Source organism: Petaurus breviceps, unplaced genomic scaffold (assembly GCF_028583685.1).
Source record: "Petaurus breviceps papuanus isolate PSGF00001 unplaced genomic scaffold, PetGlider_PUasm1.0 90977, whole genome shotgun sequence".
Classification (NCBI taxonomy): domain Eukaryota; kingdom Metazoa; phylum Chordata; class Mammalia; order Diprotodontia; family Petauridae; genus Petaurus; species Petaurus breviceps.
In genome coordinates, this window is record NW_027187391.1 from 53,882,956 (window position 1) to 53,898,550 (window position 15,595).

Here is a 15,595-nt window from a genome sequence, read left to right on the forward strand (position 1 = left end):
GCCAAATAAATTCATCCCTCCAGAATTCAACTAGGTGATTTCTAAGTTCCCATTCATTTCTAGGATCTGTGCCAACTTTCAATTATCTATGACAACAGAGTATAAGAACAACATGAACAAGTTGAAAACAAAAATAACTATAAAAGAAAATACTTTTCCCATGAATTTCTCCCTTTCTTCAAGTTGCTGAAAAGTAACCAAATTGACTCAGTTGATAGTCACCATCTATACCTTGGGTAAGGTAATTATAGGTAATGGAACACATTGGGGATGAGAAATGGAAGGAATAGGTGATAATTAAATTCAGCAAACTTTTATTAAGGAACTCCTGTGTGTGGAGTCAATGGTAGGTGATGGGGGAGTTACAAAGTTTAGATAATATAGTTTCCTAAAAGAATTAGTTCCTTTAGAAGATGTAGAAGATGGCTATGTCTTGGAAATCAGCCCTAAAATAATGAAATAGTAGGGTTGGAATTTTGTTTTTTCTAAATCATTAAAAAGCCTGAGACAAGAGATAGGGATGAAAAGTTTTAAAATGAGACATCCCTCTGTTAGCTTGAAGTGAAGAGGATTTAATATTTTAAAAGCATCTTAGTGGTTGCCAGTTGTGGTATTTGTTGGTTCAGGGCAGTTATTACCATTGGGGGCAGGAAACATTTTTGTTTGTTCATTTCAACTATTATCCAACCTCAACCAACCATTCTGTTAATGTGTGGCCTTAGTTACTAAGAGGACGATGTAAGATATGATGGATGAATTAGGGAATTTCCATGTAATTTGCAGATTATTTTTCCTAAAAATAGATGGTTGACCTTTTTTTATTCTTTTTTTTTTTACATGCCACCTACATGAGGTCTTTCTCAATTCTCCCAGGTGTCAGTACTCTCTCCCTCCAAAAATAAGTCTACCTTCTTTTATATACCTTATTGGGTTCGTGTCATCCTCAAGTAAAACATAAGCTTCTTGCACAGAAGTCTCCCATTTTTGTCTTTTTCTCCCCAGTCTATCACAATAACTTCCTCATAGTAGAAGCTTAATAAAATGTACATTTTTGTAATTTCCATAGTTTTTTTCAAACTCATAGTTTATAATTTGTGAAATAAAATTATCCTCAAAGGGCACCAGAATGTTCTGTTTTTTTCTACTTTGAATTGACATAATCTTTATTTCAAAATAGCATTTATATTATAAAAATGTAAAAGCCAGCAAAATCAGAAATGTTAAGATTCTTTTTTTTCTGGGCTTTCACATTCATTAATTTTTTAAAAATATTCTCAAACTCTTTTCAAAAGGATTTACATCATCCCTGTTTCTAGTCTGATTACACAAACACATTATGGTAGAAGGACCTAGAATAAATACATAAGGAAAAGCCAAGGCTGTGAAGCTAAGTGTATGCAATAGATTCTATCAGGGGGAAAAAAAGGAGTCTTGGGAATGAAACATAAATGAAACAGGAATAACGGATAGATGAGACTCCTTTCAGTCATCTTTGTCTTTTGCTCCATGTTTAAGGATGTGTGTAAACTCAATATAATTGAAATTTCCCTTTTTCGTCAATAGGTGTTTCTCTATACATTTCCTCTTCTTCATCATCTGTCAATCGGTCCCCCATTGTTGTCAGCAGCTCTCTCAGGTAATCTTCCTGAATGGTGCCTGTTGCTTCTTCATCAAAGCAAGCAAAAGCATTTTGAATCACAACTTCTGGATCTGTTTTATTTAATTTCTCACAAAACATAGTAAGAAACATGCTGAAGTTTTTTGGACCTGAAGCCTCATTCATCATAGCATCTGGGTGTGTATCAGTTGGATTCTTCCCTAAGGAAGCAAGCATATCACGCAAATCTTCTTTGCTGATGAAACCACCTCTGTTCTGATCGATCATGTTAAAAGCTTTCTTGAATTCTTGAATCTCTGACTGGTCAAACATAGCAAATACACTGGAAGTTGCTCATTGAGGGCGTTTCTTTGTTGTCTTCATCTTTGCCTTTTTGCGCAACCTGTTGGATAGTGGATTCTGCCACCACAGAGAATCAAGAGAATCAGGACTTGCCCTTTCTGCATGAGACCAGAGCCAACCAGCTGCGAGGTAACAGCGACCAGTGCACCCCTGCTTTTTTTTAAAATACTGACTAAAAACTTTCAATCTGTTTGATATACTCTAAATTTGCATTGGCTAAATCTAGCCTCTGAGTCAGAAGACCCAGACTTCAATTTGGCCTCTGCTGCTTCCCATCTTTGTGTGCTTGGGACCTCAGTTTATTGATCTGTAAAATGAGAATGTAGAACTGGAGAATTTCCAAAGACCATTCCAACTCTAAATGTATGATCCTGGGATTCCTAAGATTTAGATTTATGTGGCCATGGAAGAGCCATGCCACCTAGCTAGGTATCATAGTTGACAGAGTGCTGCACCTAGAGTCAGGAAAGCCTGAATTCAAATTTGACCTCAGACACTTACTGAGTGACCCTGGGCAAGTCACTTAACTTCTGTCTGCCTCAGTTTCTTTAGTTGTTAAACAGAGATAGAAAAGTACCTATTCCCAGGGTTCTTGTGAAGACAAAATGAGATAGAATTTGTAAAAATCTTTAGCAAAGGGCCTAGCACACAGTGGTGCATAATAAACGCTTATTTCCTTCCTACTTTCTACTTTTAGGCAGGTATTTATTCAGAAAACCTTGGAAAACCTAAGTTGATTCTAGGACATTCCCGCCAAGTTCTTGATACACTCATTTGGCCTACTAGTTGAAACTAGTTTCTTCAATTTCCTTCTTAAAGGGGCTATCAGGACCCCAGAGGAAGGTTCAGAACAGATCCATCATCTCTGGGCCCTTTGTGGATCCCTAGAGGTACATGAGAAGATCCTTAGGAAATTGAGAAGAGTTTTAGGGCAAGGACTAGGGAGCTCCAAAGGGCTCAAATACATCTCAATGGCATGTCCATTTGACCATATGGTTTCTCTCCTTCCTGTCTCCCAAACATTACATGGGTTTGTATCATGTATGTAGCAGGAGGCATGCCCTGAGAGTTCAGTGCTTCTTGGACACAGAAATATTCCAGAACCAATGTTATGAGACCTTGGGAAGTGATTTGATCTTTCAATTTGATAACATCAGATTTGTCAAGTTAATTTTGATCAATACTTTTCCTTATTTATTGCCATAAATCAATCAACTATTGACTGCACACCTACTTTATCGCAAATAAGGGGAACCCAGAGTAGAACACTGATCATCTGATTCTAGTTTTTGCTTTTCGGAAAAGATTTATTCCTGTAGTGTGATACACCATTATTGCTTCATTCTCTTTTTAATAAAACAAGGGGACAGCATTTTATTGGATCCTTTATGAAGTTGCATGCTTACAAATCAATAGCAAGGCCCATAATTTTCAACTTTAAGGGGCTACTACTGGGTTTGGTATCTGTATTATTTTTCTTGATCTTATATTTGTTTTCCATGTGTTTAAAGTGCTAATGACATTCATTGCTTTGGAGATTTATTGGATTAACACCACTATAACAGTTTATGGTGTTACATTTTACAAGATTCACTTAATATAATTTTAATTATCACTGAAAAATGGTTTGTAGTTATAAAAGTGCTTTAAAAATTACAAGCTAAACCCATCCTAAATTAAAAGCTGGGGTTTGTGCCTATTAATAATAATTTTGTGAAATGAGAATGTCACATGGTACAGCAGCTCAAAGATGAAATATTCACATTCCAAATAACAAAAATACACTGAGAAAAATAAAACCACCAAAGGAAATGGATTCTTTGTGGTAATACCACACTTTAGAACTGGGTGGCAAATTATTAAAATGAAAGTTAAGGATGTTAACAATGTCTTATTTTGGGAAGAATACATATAAACCAGGGATGAAGTCTGACATCCCACCACCCATGGGGTTAGTCCCTCAAATAATGGGATGGAGATTCACGATTAGTTAGTGATCATTCTTGTTTGATGTTACAACTAAGGAAGTAACAGTTGCAAAAGACACTAAATGCCTAGAAGAAAAACTTCAAAAGTTCATAGGAAAGTATGACTGGCATTGCTAAGGACTACACAAATATACTATTCTTACGATACAGTAGCACAGTTTTTAAGAATATTTTATAAATAAGGAAATGGATCTTTGTTTATGAATAAATAAGAGGGGATGTGGTTTAGTAGGAAGAACATTAGATTTGGAATTAAAGGGCCTAGGTTTGATTCTCAACTCTGCTACTTATTCCTTTTGTGATCTTAGATAAGTGGCATAATCTGCACAGGCCTTATTTTATTCATATGAAAAAAAGGCATTTCTGTGTGAGCAGGAACTAGATGATATTTAATAGAAACTCTATGTCCTATGAGCCCATGTTCCTACCAGACCACTTTACTCATACCACTTTACGTTTCACACACAGCCCAACATCCCTCTTCCCAGCTCTATGCCTTTGCTCACACCATCTCCACTTGTTCTGACCTCCCTTCAAGATCCTTCAGCCTTTCTTATAAAAGGGTACAATGGAATGGACTAGACTAGTAAAATTCAGAAGCTGGAATCTAGATGCACAGCTGAATAAAGACCAGGCATCAGAACAACAATGGCCAGGGGTTTATCTGAGGAGCAGTCAAGCATGGACATGAGTCCTAAAGGTAATCTTCAAACCAGAAGTAGCATCGATAAGGAAAACAGATAAGTAGGATGTAAAGACCACTAACAAAAGGCAAAAAAAAGAATCCAAGTATTAAGGTATTTCTTCAAGTAGGCACAGGGAAAGCAATAAGTAGACCCTGTTACAGGAAGAACAGCATTCAAAGGGAAAGAAACTTAGTTCCTGGTAGTGATGGGATTTGGAGGGGGAGGGGAAAGTTGAATTCCTTGTTAGGGTAAGAATCCTATAACTTGGGGACTAGGGTGCAAAAGTCAAGAGTGGGACTAGAAATCTGACTGACAATATTGAACTATTGAACCAGCATGCCTAATATTCTCCTAACTAAGGATATCATTCCCAGAATGACTAAGTGTTACAGGTGGGGATTAAATAGCCACACCTTCAAAGGTCAGATGACTGTAAGAGTCAAACAAGTCATTATAGTTAGGTTTTCATAATGAATTCCATCTTCTAGATTATTGTTCCACATTATTTCCCTCTATTTTTTACAGTTGTATAGCAGCTGTGGCCCCTCAAGGTGGCCTATTTCATAGCCACAGTCAGATTCAGGGTACTGCTAGAGTGCTATTCTCTTCAAGCCATGGCTTGAAAGCCCCACTGATGCTTCTCTTACCAGACCAAACCAAATGACCATTAATCCAAAGTAAAGGCATTTAACAAAAAAGAATCACAAAGCAATAACTGGAATTGAATCAGATATTAAATGTTCTTGGCACCCATTTCCAAATGGTTGCCATCCTGACTAGCATCTCTTAGAGAGCATTAATCTTGGCTCCTGATTAAGCACTTTGTTCCACCAGTCCAATTGGAGGGGAGCACATGAGTCACTCATTGAAAGGTGCTAGAGAAACCTACCATAGGCATGGGAAATGATGCACTTACCAGTATTGTACTTCGGGCTAGGGACAGTGGCTTTCTTGGTATGGAACCTAAACATGGAAACCCAGGCCAGCACCTCTTGTCATCAACATCAAAGTCTGGATGGAATAAAGGAGCTCAGGATAGAGCAACCTTTTTCTTTCTATCTCTTCTGAGCTAACCAGGGTTTACTTCTCTAACCCTGAATTACTTCCTTAATGGGATTTCCCCCATTGCTTTTTAAAACCTCCTTGTGATTGCATGCTCTTTGTACTATTGCCTGGGGGGATACAGTTCTAAAGAGAATGTGGAGTACTTGACCGCACATGAGCACCTAGTATTTAAACCCATTGGAGCCAAGGAATGTTTTGCATGTCTTTGTATTCCCACATCTTACAAAGTGTCCTGCACTTAGAAAATGCTCAATAAACACTGTTTTTGTTGGTAAAAATATGACAAGTGGAGTAAAGAGAGAAGAGGTGAATGAGGGAGAAGTAGGCAATATCCACTTAGATAATCTACATCTGTAGTTCTCAAAAATTGCTGTTGTTACATCATTTCAGTTGTGTCTGACTTTTCATTATCTCATTTGGGGTTTTCCTGGTAGATACTGGAGTGGTCTGCCATCTCCTTCTCCATCTCATTTTATAGATGAGGAAATTGAGGCAAACAGTGTTAATATTTGCCTAGGGTAACACAATTAGTAAGTGTCTGAGGCCTGATTTAAACTCAGGAAGAAGAATCTTCCTGACTTCAGGCTCAGTACTCTATCCACTATACCACCTAATATAAGAATGTCAAATAACTTAATGAAGAAATATTTTTAATTTGGGCAGCTTTGTGATAAGTGGATAAAGTGCCAGGCCTGGATTCACAAAGACTCATCTTTCTCAATTCAAATCTGGTCTCAGACATTTACTAGCTGTGTGATCTTGGGCAAGTCACTTAATCCTATTATTTCCTTATCAGTAAAAGGAGCTAGAGAAGGAAATGGCAAACCATTCCAGTATCTTTGCCAAGAAACCCCCAAATGGAGTCACAAAGAGTTGGACATGACTGAATAAACCTTTTAAATTTAGTTTGAGAATTTTGTAGTTCTTCAGTATTTCCCAATAAATAAATAAATAGAACAAGAAAACTATTGTTCAGATTAACTGCAAGAGCTTTGAAGTTCTCAGTACTTTATTTTTTAAGAATACAAAAAACATTCTTATTCCTCATTTTACTTCTTTAGGAATTACAGTGACTTCAGCATTAATAAAGGGAGAGGAGGGAGGGAGAGAGAGAAAGGAAGGAAGGTGGAAATGAGGGCGGGAGAGGAGCAGGAGGGAGGGGGAAGAGTGTTATGACTAACCTAAACTTATTCAAATGAGGGGAAGATTTTTAAATTTACCCTTCAAACACTCATAGAAAAAAAGTGATTAAACACATTGAAAAGAGAAAAAATTTTAAGAGGCTATAAGAGTGCATGATTAAGACTAAATGAATGAAAGGAAGAAAAGGGAAATGAGGCTAAAAATTGGGAAAGATTTTTGGTAGCAGAGCTATTATCCTAAAGTATTTAAAAGTGGGTAGAGTGCTTCAAAATGCTGTGTGAATAGAGCAAGCCTTCCTTGGCCTCAAAAGTGCAGTCTAGATGATTTAATTGATCTTCCCATCTCAAACTGGTGACATTCTTTATGAACTTCCTCTATGAGTAAGTTCTTTATGAACTCATACTGTCACACTTTTGTGGTTTTAAAAATTCTCTCTTATTCTGTTTGTGAAAATGTACATAATTCAGGAAAGGTTGACTTCTGTTTCAGGCTCAATTTCTTCTTTACAAGCAACAGAACCTTAGTTCTTCAACTTTATTCAATTACTAAGAAAGCAAGTGTGGTAAAGTGGAAAATACACTGGGTTTAGAGCCAGGGGTCCTGTGTTCAATTATACGTCTGCTATTTACCATTGCACAGTACTACAACCTTTCACATTACTACTATAAGATCTGAAGGCAGCCTTGCGTGGTAGAAAGTACTGAATTTGCAGTCTGAGACCTTGCATTCAAATCTTTGCTCTGTTACCTCTGTGACTTCTCTGAGCCTCAATTACTGTTTTGTGGCCAGACTAGATAACCTTTGAGGCCCCTTCCAACTTTAAATTTATAATCCTAATGACCTATCACCAAAGTCATTTCTGGCTGTGTGTGCCATTTCATCAGGTATACATGAGCTGTTCTAAATACTAAATAAATGACAAAATTGCCAATGGCTTGACCCAATGATATTCACCATACAGTCTCATTGGACAGGATATGTGCACAGACTTTATGATACTGATGATATAGCTGAGAAGCTGCCATCTGGGGAACTGAAGTAGAGCATCATGGAGCCAAGTGGATAGAAAATATGCTTATTAAAAGCTCTTTACAAGCTAGTTCTCATCTATCTTTTGAGCCTGGTTGCATTGCACCCTATCAGCCACTTGTCATTCAACCCAAACTCATTTACCTATAAGTCCTCATACGTGACATTCTATCTCCATCTTCTTTGTCTTTGCATTGGCCATCCTCCATGATTGGAATGCTCTCTCTCTCTCTCTCTCTCTCTCTCTCTCTCTCTCTCTCTCTCTCCCCAAGTCTCTGTCTCTTAGAATCCCTAGCTCTCTTTAAGCTCAGCTCAATTGGTATGTCTTACAAGACAACTTACAGATTCTCTAAGGTGTTAGCCTTCCCCTAAAATTGCTTAGCATTTTTATAAGTTTTGCAGTTTTGCATTTACTTATCTATATGAATAGAAAAACATTTATTAAGCACTTACTATGTACATAGCACTATGATATGGACTAGGGAGCAAGAGAGTTCTTACTCACAAGGAGTTCACATTCCGTTGGGGAGGCAACACATAAAGGAAATTTCAGATGAAAATCAAATGGAAAGGCTCAGTGGTTCTTAGACCACATTGAAAAAGCAGATGATAATGCATCTTCTTTAATGTCATTTTCATTTATGAAAACCACATCCAGTTCTGATGCTGAACCATCTGACTGTGGTCAAATTTGGTGTCAGGTCTTTAGTAGCTGTGATTACTTAGGGGGAAGGTATGACTATACCATTTGTAGAGTCAGCTGTCAGGTCCCATCTCTCCAAGAGCTCCTTCCTTGTTTGATGACTTCAAGGGCCAGACTGGAGGCAGAGTTGATAGTGGAGGGGAGAGGTACAAGTATTTCCATGGGTTTAGGGTTTTCTACCTGTTGGTAGTGAGTAGTGGTACTAGTATCAAGGATGGTGGTCACTTTCCCAAAAAGGTTGTTCCTTGTACACAATATTCTAAGATAGCTGAGAGGACTGGTCTAGAAGCAGGGCAAGCATTATTCCCTGGGTTCTTTGTTGGAGATGACATCATGCAATAGCCTTACAGCTTTGGTGTATCTACTTTATCATTCCTTGTAAGACAAGCAGCTGCTTCCTCTTCAAATCATTCCTTCTTTAGGGCAAGACCTTTTTTGCTTTCACTTTGTACCCTCAATACCTAACACATTAGTGGCACGTTATAAGTATTCAATACATAGTTATTGAATGTTATTTTTTTAAATATGAAGCACTGTGTTAAACAGTTTTAAAAAAATCAGTCATAGCCATGTGCCCTTGGGTTTATGGAAACCATACCAACCTAGCAGGAAGTAGCAATAAAAGCAGATGATGTTGGAATAAAAAGAATTTAGAATTTTAGAGCCAGAAAAGAAAATCTAAGCCTAAAGATCATCTAGTCTAACCTACTCACTCAACAGATGAGAAAAGTGAGGCCACAGAGAGCTGAGACAACTGGCCTAAAGCTACATAGCTATGCAAGGACAAAATCAGTTCTAGAATGCATGTCTCATTTAAATACAAGGCTTTGGGTATTTTTAAAAGGCAAAATTACAAACCAGGTTCTAGAAATCAAGAAGTTCAGATATTATTCAAAGGGTTTCTTCATACATGACCAACTGAAAATGTTCTGATTGCCTTTTATGTCCCTAACATATATAGGAATAATCTCCCTGTTACTGATGCCTTCAAAATGCAAAACATATACTAGGAGTAGTAGGAATAGTAGTAGTAGTAGTAGTAGTAGTAGTAGCAGTAGTAGTAGTAGTAGTTATTGTTGTTGTAGTAGTTGTTGTAGTAGTTGTAGCAGTAGTATTGAGAGGCATCTTGGTTCAATGGATAGAGAACTGGCCTTGCATTCAGGAATACCTGTGTTTAGGTTCTGCTTTTGACACATATTGATTGTTTGAGCCTAGAGGACAATCTCTTATCACTAGTCTAGGCAATCTCATAATTTCAGAGAAGATACCTGCAGCAAAGGGAATTTCCTCATCTGAGAGTGAAATAAAAGATTCAGTCTATTACTAATAAGAGTTTAATTTCATGAAGGATTTTTCTGTTTGTGAAATGTGTTGATTACATTATTACCTTTGATATTGTTAGATAAGTAACACTAACAAGTGTTTTTCTAGTGAGAAAACAGGCTCAAAGAAGTAAACTGCTTTGGCCTTTGTTATACAACTAATGAACAGAATGAACTTCCAGCACAAGTCCTTCCAATTCTTAATCCAGTATTCTTGTGACTAAAATTATTTATGTAAATCTTTCCTCCTCTAATAAAATTAAGCTACTTTGAGGCTTAGACTGTTTAGTTTGTTTTTAAATTCCCAGTGATAATCACGATGCCTAGTACACATAGGTCCTCAATAGGTATTTGGTGCTACATTATCTCATAGATGCCATTCCATTAGTAATAGTTCATATTTTATTGCATATTATGTACTTTATTTGATTTTCACAACAGCCCCATGAAGTATACAAAATATTATTATACCCACTTAATAATTGAGTGAATTGAAATTAAGGTTGTGAGACTTGAACAAGGTCATATGGTTTATCAGTAGCAGAATTGAGATTAAAGAACAAGTGTTTCTGATTCCAAGGTATTCTTTCAACTAAATCATGTTCCTTTTGTCTATACATATGTGTGTATACATACATATATACCATGTTATACACTATGCATATAACAAATACCACCATGTCTTATATCCTATGCTTAGATGGATCCCACAGCACTATCCAGGACCATTACTTCTCTCTCTACATTGTCTCTCTTGATGATCTCATAAGAACCTTAGAATACAATTATTATCTCTAAGCAAATGATTCCAAAATCTGTATGTCCAGTGTTTAATCCTGAGTTACAATCCCACTTTTCCAGCTGCCATTTAGACATTTCCACCTGAAAAGCCTAGAGGTATCTCAAACTCAACATGTTCAGAATAGATCTCATTATCTTTCCTCCTAAACCCACTCTTCTTCCTAGCTTTCCTATTTCTGTCAAGGGTAGCATAATTCTTTTAGTCACCCAGGTCCACCTCCTACAATGCATCCCTCACTTCATTTTCCCCCACTAGCCCCACACCCCACCAGTTGGAAAACTTGTCAATTCCTCCCATTTCTTTGCTCTATCACACCACAATCATACTCTTTACAACCCACATAAACCATTTCTCTTCTAGACTATGGTAATCACTTCCTAACTGCCCTCCCTTCATTCAGTCTCTCCCTTTTTCAATCTGTTTCTCAAATCCGTTGCTAAATTGATTGTCCTAAAGCACAATTCTGACCATGTCATTCTCCCATTCAAAGTTTCAGTGGCTCCTGATTGCCTTTAGGCAATACAAACACCTATGTTATAAACACCTCCATTTGGCATTTAAAGGCCTTCACAATCCCTTCTGGCCCATCTCACATTACCAGCACCCTACCTTACCCCCTCCTTGGGCACTCTACCCCATAGCTAAATTGAATTACTACTATTCCCCAATACATAATACTTTATCTCCTATATTCCTGCATGTATAAAGATTGATCCCATGTCTGGAATCCCCCCTAATCTTTGCCTCCTGGCCCCCTGCCTTGTTCAAGATTCAGCTTAAGTGTCACTGCCTTCAACAACTTTCCTAATTGCCCCTGTTATTAGCATCCCCATTAAATAACTGTCTTTGTATATATCCTATGTTTACTTATCTGTGAACATGTTATTTTCCCCTAGTACGAATGAAGCTCCAAAAAGGCAGGCAGAGTCTCATTTTTATATTTATATTTCTTATATCTAATATAATGTCTGGCACTTTATAGGCACTTAATAATTGTCTGTTAATTAATTGATTGCTCTTCACTCATTTAGCATTAGTAACCTTAATTTCTGATTTGGGTTTTCTGAAGGAAAGCACATCCATGCATAGTATGTTCTTTGCCTTACAACATCTCTTTCACTGTTCTGCATGATTAGTCTACAGGGCACATTATGAAACAAAATTCAACAGCAATTAGTTGCCTTATGTGCATGCACATTTATTGTTGAAGCTACCTTTTATATGAGCAATAACCTTCTAAGCTACCTTCCTGCCTAACTCTGATTGAGAGCCATATGTTAAGAATCTGGTTGATAGTGAAGAATCCAAAGAACCTCTCAATTATAAATCTCAGCATCAATTAGGATCACAGAACTTAGAATTGGAAAGGACCTTATAGATCCCATATAAAGAATAAATGCACATAGTTCTATTTTTCCCTAGCCTTTATAATATTAAGTATAATTTGAGCCCTAGAACTGGTTTTGAACACTACTAAGCAGGAAAAGAAAAATAAATTCTACCAGTTGCTTCAAAACCTACCCAATATCAATTGGTTTTTTACCCCAAGTTCAAGGTGACTTCAGTTTCCCTGCTTCGTCATCCCATACCCTAACCTATTTGCCATGATCCCCAAGGCTCCATAAATGGTACCGTTTAGTTTTATAGGGGACTGTAAGTTATTTCCCTCTCAATTCTCACCCTGTGGCCCAACAGACAAAAAACAAATTTTCTGGCTCTCTGTTTTCCAACTCTAATCAATACAAATCCATCTCTATCTTGGCACCAGTCAAGTGAAGGAAAAATAGAGATGGCCCTAAAATACTATAAACCAAGTGACCCCATCCCTTTAAATTTTTGTCTGTTGTCTGACTCATGGAAGATTTAATGTAAAAGCAACTAGTCAGAGCCTCCTTTATAAAGTACCTGATTTCCTGAAGAAGAATGTTAGATCATTTTCAATATATATTCCTCACATAACATACAATGAGAATTTTAAGTTAAAAAAATCTTTTTAGTTATTGCTTGAGAGGCATGCACTTGTGTCTCTGAAACTCATGAAAAGTTTTTCAGGTTTGGGCATCACTTAATCAACAAATATTCCTATGGTGAAGAGAATGCCTTTGGTCAAAAGCTTGCATGTCATATTGCAGCCCTATGAGAATTTAAAAAGCTGATTAAACTCTTCAAATGCAGAGTTTATAATGGATGCCACTATCATTTTCAAAGCAATTTAATGCATATTTAGTGCAATTATTATGTGCTCTCTTTTCATAAGAGGGACCAGCTGTGTTCTGCAGGAACAAGAAAGCGATCATTTGGTGCAAGAGCAATAGTGTATGTGAATCTCTATGAGAAAGCTATTCCAATCCTGCTTCAGTACAGATGCAACTATCCCATCTAAAATCTGCCTGGTTAATGTTTGGCATTAATAATCAGAAGACAGAACAAAAGTATCTCTCGTTGCGTCTTTCCAGATATCTTTTATAATCCTAATTTAGGAAATGAATTTTTATAGACAATTAACACATTGGTGTCATATCAATCAATCAATCAATGGATAGAGCACTGGGCCTGTAGTCAGGAAGACCCAAGTTCAAATTTGACCTTAGATACTTACTAGCATATGACCTCAGGCAAGTCATTTAACTTTTGTCTCCCTTAGTTTCCTCCACTGTAAAACTGGAATCATAATAGCATCTATCTCATAGGATTGTTGTAAGGATTAGATGGAATAATATTTGTAAATTGCTTAGCACAGTGTCTGACATATAGTAGGCACTTAATAAATTTTTGTTCCATTTCTTTATCCCTTACTAAGTGTCTTCTGTATTCTGGCACTATTCTAGACACTGGGGATACAAAGTCAAACCTTGCCTTCAAAAAGCATACAGTATATTAGGACAACACATAAAATATAAGTACAAGTATAGGTAAAGTAAGTACAATGTAATTGGGGAGGCATAGAAGCTTGGGGGATCAGTAAATTCTTCATGAAGGGAGTGGCTCCTGAGTTGAGTTTGGAAGATAATTAGCAAAGGCATGGAGACGGGAGGAACATTTGTGAGGAACATTGTTGGCCAGTTTGAATAGGAGACAGAATGTGTGAAGGAAAGCAACCTGAAATGAGACCAGAAAGGTAGTCTGGAACCAGATTCTGTGATGCTAAATATAAGATTTGCCATAGTTTGTGAAATCCTTCCTATTTGCTTCCTTCTCATACCTTCATGAAGTATGTCCTCAATAGAGGTAATCAGTATCCTAAAGATACTGTAAAGATAATAAATTAGACATATTAGGGGGAAGTTGTTTTATTGGTCATCATTTTTTAGTGTTAATTATACCCATGATTTTTTTTCAAGCATTTAACAGTCTTCTTTTAAATATCTCGAAAACTGATTCATCCATCTTCCAATCCTATGCAAACACACACACACGCAAACACACACACACACACATACAATTTCACCTCTAGCACAGGTATCCTCCATTTATACAAAGTTTAGTCCAACTGTTATTCTTATCTTAGTTTTTGTTTATTGCCTCTTCTTTTTATTTCCACATCACATCAGGGACAGTAATGTTAAGAGTTCAAATATTCTATTGTGATTGATGAGAATTTGTTATAAAAATCTCAACAGATTTTTCATATATTTTGATTATTTGCTTTCCTATTTCCACTTTCATCATTAAGTGCCCTTGGGGTGACCTGGATTAAATTGACGTCTTACCAAACATTTGTTAAATTTGTTTCCCCCTCTATTGCTTGTCATCGGTAATATTGTTCATATTTTTCTCCATCCTTTGACAACTGTTATGCAACATATTCTCAAAGAGTTAATGGAACACTATAGATTAAATGACTTTCCCAGGGTCACGAGGCCAGTATATGCCAAATTCAAGACTTAAGCTTAAATTCATCCTGACTCTGAAGTCAGCTTTCTTTCCACAATGCCACACTGCTTCTCAGCAGATTGCCTCTCAGAAGATTAATTTAGATCGGTTAAACTTCTTTAGGTAATAGGGAAATTTTTCATTGATTCTGTTCTTTTATCTATTTCTCAGTTTGGTTTTTTTGTGACAATCACCATTTGAAATAGGTCATGGTATTTTTTCATATCAAGTTTCAGTCTGACATCACCAATCACCTATCAGACATTCCAAACTGGATGTTCCAGAAACCTTTCAAACTTGATGTTTCTAAAACTGAACTAACTTTTCTCCTAAACTCTCTTCTCTTCTTCCCTCTCCTTTTCTGTCAAAAGCATTACCATCCTTCTAGTCTATTATATTTCTAACCTTAGACTTGACTTAGTTTGCTCACTCTCTCTCACCTCATATATTAAATCAGTTGCCAACTCCTGTAGCTCCCACCTAAATTCAGGTCCTTATCTCATATCACCTAGATTATTCCAGTAGCCTCTGATTTGGTTTCCTTGTGTCAAGCTTATTGTCCCTATAATCCATCCTACACATTGCTACCAAAGTAAATTTTTTTAAGCACAGATCTGACCATGGCTCCCTCATTCAACCAACCCCAGTAGCTTCCAGTTGCCTCTAGGATAAAATATGGACACATCTGATTAGCTTTTAAAACCCCATACAACCTGGCTACAAACATAAGCAATTATTTTTCCTGCATGAGTCTTTGATCCAGCCAAACTGACCCTCTCAGTTCCCCACTCAAGACACTTCCTTTCCCTTTGCTGTCCCCCATGCCCATACAGCACTTCTTCTTTGCTGTCATTTCAGAGTCCCTCTCTTCTTACAAGATACAATTCAAGCACAATCTTCTACAAGAAGCCTTTCCTGACCTTCCCCCTCCACTGCGAGTGCCCTCTTATCTGACACTATCTCATATTTAACTACTTTGTATATGTTTGGATTTAATAACTTTATATTTATTCTCTGTATATAT

At 37.0% G+C, this 15,595-nt stretch overlaps 1 pseudogene; it reads right to left on the reverse strand.

Moving 5' to 3' along the window:
• Positions 1-1,011: 1,011 nt before the first annotated feature.
• On the reverse strand, positions 1,012-2,079 carry LOC138153331 (myosin regulatory light chain 12B pseudogene; annotated as a pseudogene).
• Between the last annotated feature and the right edge of the window lie 13,516 nt (positions 2,080-15,595).